Source organism: Hydra vulgaris, chromosome 04, assembly GCF_038396675.1.
Source record: "Hydra vulgaris chromosome 04, alternate assembly HydraT2T_AEP".
Taxonomy (NCBI): domain Eukaryota; kingdom Metazoa; phylum Cnidaria; class Hydrozoa; order Anthoathecata; family Hydridae; genus Hydra; species Hydra vulgaris.
The window spans coordinates 10009036-10016312 of NC_088923.1; the positions used below are offsets into that span (position 1 = coordinate 10009036).

Here is a 7277-nt window from a genome sequence, read left to right on the forward strand (position 1 = left end):
TAAGTAGATCGTTAAATAAGTAGACAGTCAGTTCTGCGCAAGCGTAACGCCTGCGCAGATACAGCGCAAAGCTTCCGTTAGGTAGGTTAAATCTATCGTTAAATAAGTAGCCTTGTTTCCGTTAGGTATAAACTCAAAAAACAAAAATATCATGTTTTAAAATTTTTTAAAATTATATAATTAAAATGCGAGTCTATAATTACTCTGTTGAAGATGTTTAGCAGTCTCTGATGGAATAATAAATTATTATAATAAAAAAGTGTCAACTTTGTGGTATGTGTATATATAACCCACTATTTAAGTTAAACTTTTATATAATTTATGATTAAGAGTTTATTATTATTGTATATTTTATATTATTTTATGTTTCTGAAGTTAATTTTATACTATGTCTCAGCATCTCAAAACTCGCAGTTGTTTTGGGACTTCCATTTTATGCATTGACTTATTTGTCGATTTTGCTCAGAACTATTAGTCAATTTTGTTATGTATTTAAGAGTTGCAATTAAGTATTACTAGAAATACTTATTGAAAACAATCTAAGACCAAATTAACTGTAAATTTATTATGGATTTGAATCTAATTTTCAGAAAGTGACCCTAGGTACAGATTAAAAAAAGGTTATTCTACCAAGGGTTACTAATTTTTAAACCCTTTTACTTGATGGAATTTTATTAGTATAAGTCAATATACTTATACTAATACAAAGTAATTAGTATAGAGATGTAATCGTATCAGTTTTGCCTTCTTTAGAAAAGTCTGGGGACTTGAATTTGGGCACTAAAACAATCTGGCTATAGGTACACAAACTTCCCTTAGACCTTATTGGACCTCTTGCCTTAATAAAACTTGAAAAAAATATATTATTACAATTACTGATAATTGAAGTAAATATATTGAAAAATTAACAATTTATGCAACTACTTTATTTTATAGATTTTTGGTACTCTTCAAAAAACTCTAAAATTTTAGATTATTTGATAAAGTCTGCTATTTTCCTTAAACCAATCAATGAGAAAAAGGTTCAGAGTTTAAACTGGTAGCGGTAAAGGTTTGAAAAAAGCTATTTGTTAATGATAGTATCGTTGTAAAAAGGGGCTGTCGAAGTTCAAAATTTTTCTAAAGTTTTCTTTAAAGTTTGTCAATACAGTCTAAAGACAAGGCCTTAGATATTTTAAGAGACTCACCTTGCTGGCTTGATGATACCTTGATTGATATAGCACAAAGTTTGTTTTTATATCAGTTTTCTAAAATGTTTGGGTTTCCAAGTTTAAAATATCTGGATTTTTTGCATTTTTAGTTGTTTTAATTCATGTGGTCTTTCAGAAAGTTACAGTGCAACGATTAATGTTAGAAAATCATATTGGGTGTTTCTAAGTAATGTGTCCTGATGTTGTTTTACATTGGAAGTGTGTTTAGTTTTATGATTCACTCTTTAATAGTTTAAGTAAAGGTGATGTGCCATTGTTAGTGCATAGAGTTGCACATGAAAATGATTGTGATTTTTTCTTAGAAAGAAATGCAATGGTTTTGTGTAGCAGTATCAACCTAAGTTTAGTTATATAAAAAGATAATGACATGCGGTAGCATTACCTGAAATGTATTGAGAATGGTAAATTAGAGATGTTTCCTTTTGTTACTGTGTTATACTGTCATAAACAGTTTGTCTTTAGTACTATCAATGTTGTGAATATATCCTGTTATTTCTACTGTTTTTGTTTTTATGACATATTTAAATATTTAAATTCAATCAATATACATAAATATGTTTTTTTTTGTTTTTTATTGTTGATTTGTTTATGTACCTTATGTTCTAGTTAATATTTAAAAAATTCATTACTTAATTTATTTTTGTAAGTGTCTTATAGATGTCTAAAGTTATACAATTGGCTAATTTAGGTCAACTATTGTTTGTTCTTTATTTTGTTATTGGCATGATGATTTGTTTTGCTCACTTTGTAGTTGTTTTTTTCTTACTGTCATCAGTTATTCAACTAGGGTTATTGATATAAGATATAGTCAATAGGTACAGTTATTAAAGTCAGTTCTTTATTTGCATACATTTTGTTGCAGTTGCAGTTGATTATAGCTACTATTACAACTACACCAAAAGTAGTATTTAAAAATATGGCTATGTAATTTTTAATTATAATGAGATATTTGATCAATTTTTTATAGAATATTGTGAAAGTATAGACTATTCTGGCATGTTGATATATCTTTGATGGGCGGACATAAGAGTATAACTGCATTTTTGACCATTTAACGATTTATATGAGAAAATGTGTCTTGTGTATGCCGGCATCAATGGTTTTAACAGTATAGTTACACCATTCGGTTCAAACAGAATAAAAGTAATAACCCATTTCTCAAAATATGACTTCTGTAGCAAAATAATTGGGTTCATAATAATGTTTTTTTGCTCTCCTGAAAAGTTACACTTTTGCAGTTATACTCTTATGTCCACCCATCAAAGATATGGCTGTTTTAACATTTTTAACATTTATTTGATTTAAAAATTCAAATCCTTCGTTAGAGTTCATTTTGTAAATCAATTTATTGACATACATTAATCAATGCATTTATTAAGTACTCTTCTGGCACAAAAGCATTTTTATAATTATTTTATTTATTCGTTATGATTTTATGATACTATTTATATTATACTATATTTCTATTCTATGTAGGCTTGTAATTCCATGTGGAAAAATCGAATTTCTTCCGAAAATGCCCAAGTTTCAACCAAGTTAAATTTTTTCAAAAGGACTTAAAAACCATGTTGTTTTATTTTGCTATTTATATTGTGTAAGGATATTATTTTTCTCATTGATGTGTAAGGATATTATTATAATGATTTTATTTTCCAAATAAAGTTTTAGTGTAGCATGAAGTGTGTCGTTTCTTTAATATCGTTTGTATTTAAAACATTCTCATAGTAAGAAATAGTAAACTAAGTCACATTTTATTATTATTGCGCTATGCATACATTAAGATCGCTAAAATCGTCGAATAATACCCGTCTAGGTTGTTATTCAACGGTAGTACAATAGTGGTGTAGTGGTAGAGCGCTCGCCTCATAATCAAAAAGTGTTCTGAGTTCGATCGCCACCACGTCCCTGGCAGTACCGCGCTCAACTTGTTTCTCCGCGTAGCGATCTTGATCGTCATGGTTTGTGTTTCGAAGTTATAGAGTTGAGAGAGGGTTGTAACAACAACTAAAGCAGCCTCCTTGACTGTAGTGTCTTTTTCGGCTTTGAGGAGGTAAATTAACACACAAAAAAAGGCTAGACACGAATTGATAAATTCTCTTCTTTTCTTTTTTCTGGGATAACATCAGAATGCTGTCCTTATTATTTATTTGCGTAGAATCAAGTAACAATTACAAATTTTACAATCATTAAGTTTAAGGATTAAGGATAAATAATTTAACGTAAAACATTTTGCTAAAATGCACAGTTAAATTATTTAGGAATACAATAAACTTCCTTGTGAGATGACTATTTTATTTGATATAATTAATACGGGTGAATGGCCTATCAAAAAGCTTTTTCTTAAAAATATGTTTCTTGTCATACTATACTATAAAGATAAAAATTGCGATTAGAATATACGTCGTGAGTTAAATATTATTAAAAGTAGTAAATTATCACTATAAAAATGCCCTTAAGTAATAACAATTCGCATGGCAAAGGAAATGCTTTTAGTTCGGTTAACGTATGTTTTTTTTTTAAATTTGTTCGTCTGGGTTAGCAAAATGCCTCGATTGTTTAGTTTGTCTACTTATTTAACGATCTACTTATTTAACGTGACTTAATACGTTAAATAAGTATCCGTAAACTAACGCATGCGCAGAATATCATTTTGTCTACTTATTTAACGATCTACTTATTTAACGTGACACCGGTAATATAATAACAAAAAGCCGTAATAAATCATAACACTTTTTACACTGCCGTTGTCGGATTTTTCTAAAATTTTCAGTAAAGCGTCTTTTAAATTACCTGCTTCATGTCGCCCATTAAGTTATGCAAATCCCAAACAAAAACCGATGAAAGTAGTTTTGTCAGAAAAGAAATGTGCATTTGCAGATATGTAAACTATAGTTTTGACAGGACGTTCACCCATCAGTAGTAATAGATAAAACTTTAATTGAGCATAATTTAGACTTCAAAAGATCAACTTTTTCTCGATATAAATCTGTTAAGAGACTTAACTTTTTTCGGCAAAGCACTTTGTACTTTGGATTTAAGCAAAAAATAAATTCTTTAAAGGCATTACTTTTTACCAACATTAATGGAAGACAACTGGCAATAATGAATATCAAAAGACTTTTATCAACCTTATCGCTATTTTCTTTTGACAAACCACTCATGTTTCGTTTCTTTTTCGGCGTTATAATTTCGTGATCATGTTCAAAATGGTAATCTAGTATACTTTTTGATGTTTTACTTAAGCACTTTTTAGATCTGTTATTACTACATTCATTGCATACCCATTTTGATGTTTCCTCCTCAATTGAGTAATATTTGTATGTCGCTTTAGTAGTTTCCTCAATGGATTGTGTATCAGTTTCAATTTCTTTTTGACTGGATGAAAAACTTAAACTGGTTTCGCCACCGTTATGATTTGGAGAAAACGTATTATTGTTTGACATAATTTAATTATTTAATTTCTTAAAATAAATTTATAGATATTGTTTAGAAGAACTATTTATCTTCTATATATATAAAGGGCAATGTGTGTGTGTGTGTTTGTTTGTTTGTTTGTTCCCTATAGAAATCCAAACCGCCGGACCGATCTCGATGAAATTTGGCATGAGGGTAGTCCTCGAGGGGGAGAAGGTTCTTAGCTGGGTTTTGACCCCGTACCCCGATCCCCGGGGTCAAGGGGGCCCAAAAATGGGCCCCCCTGACCCCGGGGTCAGGGGGGACCATTTTTTGGGCCGATTTTTTAGGCCCATTTTTGGGCCCATTTTTGTGTACAGATATCAGGTAAGCCAGTTTAAATATTGGCCCGGGCAACGCCGGGTAACTCCAGCTATATATATATATAAAGGGCAATGTGTGTTTGTGTGTGTTTGTTTGTTTGTCTTCTATCTTCTATATATATAAAGGGCAATGTGTGTGTGTGTGTGTTTGTTTGTTTGTTCTGTATAGAAATCCAAACCGCCCGACCGATCTCGATGAAATTTGGCATGGGGGTAGTCCTCGAGGAGGAGAAGGTTCTTAGCTGGGTTTTGACCCCGTATCCCAACCCCCGGGGTCAAGGGGGCCCAAAAATGGGCCCCCCTGACCCCGGGATCAGAGGGGACCATTTTTTGGGCCCATTTTTGTGTACAGATATCAGGTAAGCCAGTTTAAATATTGGCCCGGGCAACGCCGGGTAACTCATGCTAGTCTAATATAAAGCAGGAAACCGTTACTTTGAAGTTTCAATAAGGACATTCCATAAAATTTGTTGCGTTGAGAAATTTATGAAGTTATCACAATCAAATCAATTTAAAGGCATTCATTAAAATTCCTTTTAAATTTAGAAATACCATAAACCATATATAATTTGTGAAAAATAGGTAATTAAAATGTTTTGTCTGTACATGTATTGCTCTAAATGTTATTTTACTGAATTAAATAACAATTTTTTTTTTTATTTTCTTTTTTTGGTAGTTTTGCCCCCTTCTCCACGAAAATGTCATGCTATGGTAGTGATATGCCCATAAATTTAGGCATATCACTACCAAATTTTTTTTGTAAGTTTTAGATTGATAAATCATTTTTTCTGTTTAAACTAAATCATAAAATTACTTATATTAAACAATATTAGTAACAAAAATTTAATTTATTCTTTTTCTTTTTAATTTAATACAGTATATATTGGTATATTTGTGTCAGATTAAAATTACGAGTCTCTTTTTTAGGCAGGCCTTAGGCAACTGCTTAGTTTACCTAATAAGTAATCCGCCACTATACCGAATACATAATTAGTTAATTTATTTTTTACAATTTTAAAAATAAAAATAAAAGTAAATAGTTTAACATGATATTTAATTAAACAATATAAATTTAATAAAAAATTTTAATTGTCTAAATTTTACAATCTAATTATTGCAAATGAATATATTAGCGTTTTAAGAATGTAGAGCTAACTAGTTTACGAGTTCTTAAGTCAAAAAATGATTGGAGGTGTTATATAAAGGAAATCCGAATATAGTTCCGGCACAAAACACAACTTTTAAAAATATTGCACCATCTATTTTTTATAAATTTGTTTCACATAATTATTTTTATTATTACATATAGTTTAATTATAAATTGAAAACTATTTCTATTGAAAAACCTGACAAAACACTGAAAAGCAAACCTTTAAGTTCATGGCTTTAGTAAATCACAACTGTAAATTGTAACTTACAGCAATTCGTAAAGGCAAATGAATAAATACTTGCAACTCGAATAATTTATTTTTTAATAAATTGAATTTTTCAAGATTTCATTTTTAAAATGGTTGTAACCGTCTCTGTAGCTTACTCAGTCGGCGCAAGTTGGTATCACATCAAGAGCGTTATTAAAATTATTGCTGGCAGGAAAAGAAAATGAAAGTCCTCGCTTTTTAAAATTTGCTGACCGGCTGGTCTGAGAAGTCTACATTTCCTGACTGACTTATCTAAAAAAGACAAATTTGCCAACTAATTTAACTAAAAGTTAATTGATGGGGTGTCACACACCTTCACAACCAACCACCCCACTTCTTCACGCCGGCATCTCGTTAAATTTCTGGTATCTCTCTCACTCTTTTCGATGTCAAAATATTTAATCAAAATTTTTATGATAATTATTTGATTTTAATTAATCATTCTCATGAAACAATTTTTACTTTATTGTTTCATAAACGTAAGGCGTCGTTACAAGTCATTGCGCTGTGAAATCTTTTGTAAACGAAAAATGAAAAATAGTCTCTCCAGAGTTTATACTGTAATTATAATTCTCTACTAATAATAATTCACTTTTAAAAGCAAACGATAGAGTTAACATGCCTAATCAAATTAGGAAAGGAGCAGCCGATAGAAAAGAGCTTTAAAATGCTGCAAAGAAACGCAAATCGTTAGCTGGATATTTTAAGTAAAAAAGTTATTTTGTTCTTCTTTTTATAATTTTGGTGATGCGGAAGTTATCGGACAAAATAAAAGCGTCAATAACTTATTTATAAATAAAAAAACAAACTATTATTATATTTTTTTTAAATAAAGCATTTTTCTTTTAATAAAAATATATTATTTTTTATAT

The 7277-nt window shown here is 29.9% G+C and overlaps 1 long non-coding RNA gene across 1 annotated transcript; it reads left to right on the forward strand.

The window, feature by feature from the left end:
* Positions 1-2886, forward strand: LOC136079554 (uncharacterized). The gene is made up of 2 exons (XR_010638021.1): positions 1-273; positions 2688-2886. It is a non-coding gene; the product is annotated as an uncharacterized LOC136079554 (long non-coding RNA).
* The last annotated feature ends 4391 nt before the right edge of the window (positions 2887-7277 follow it).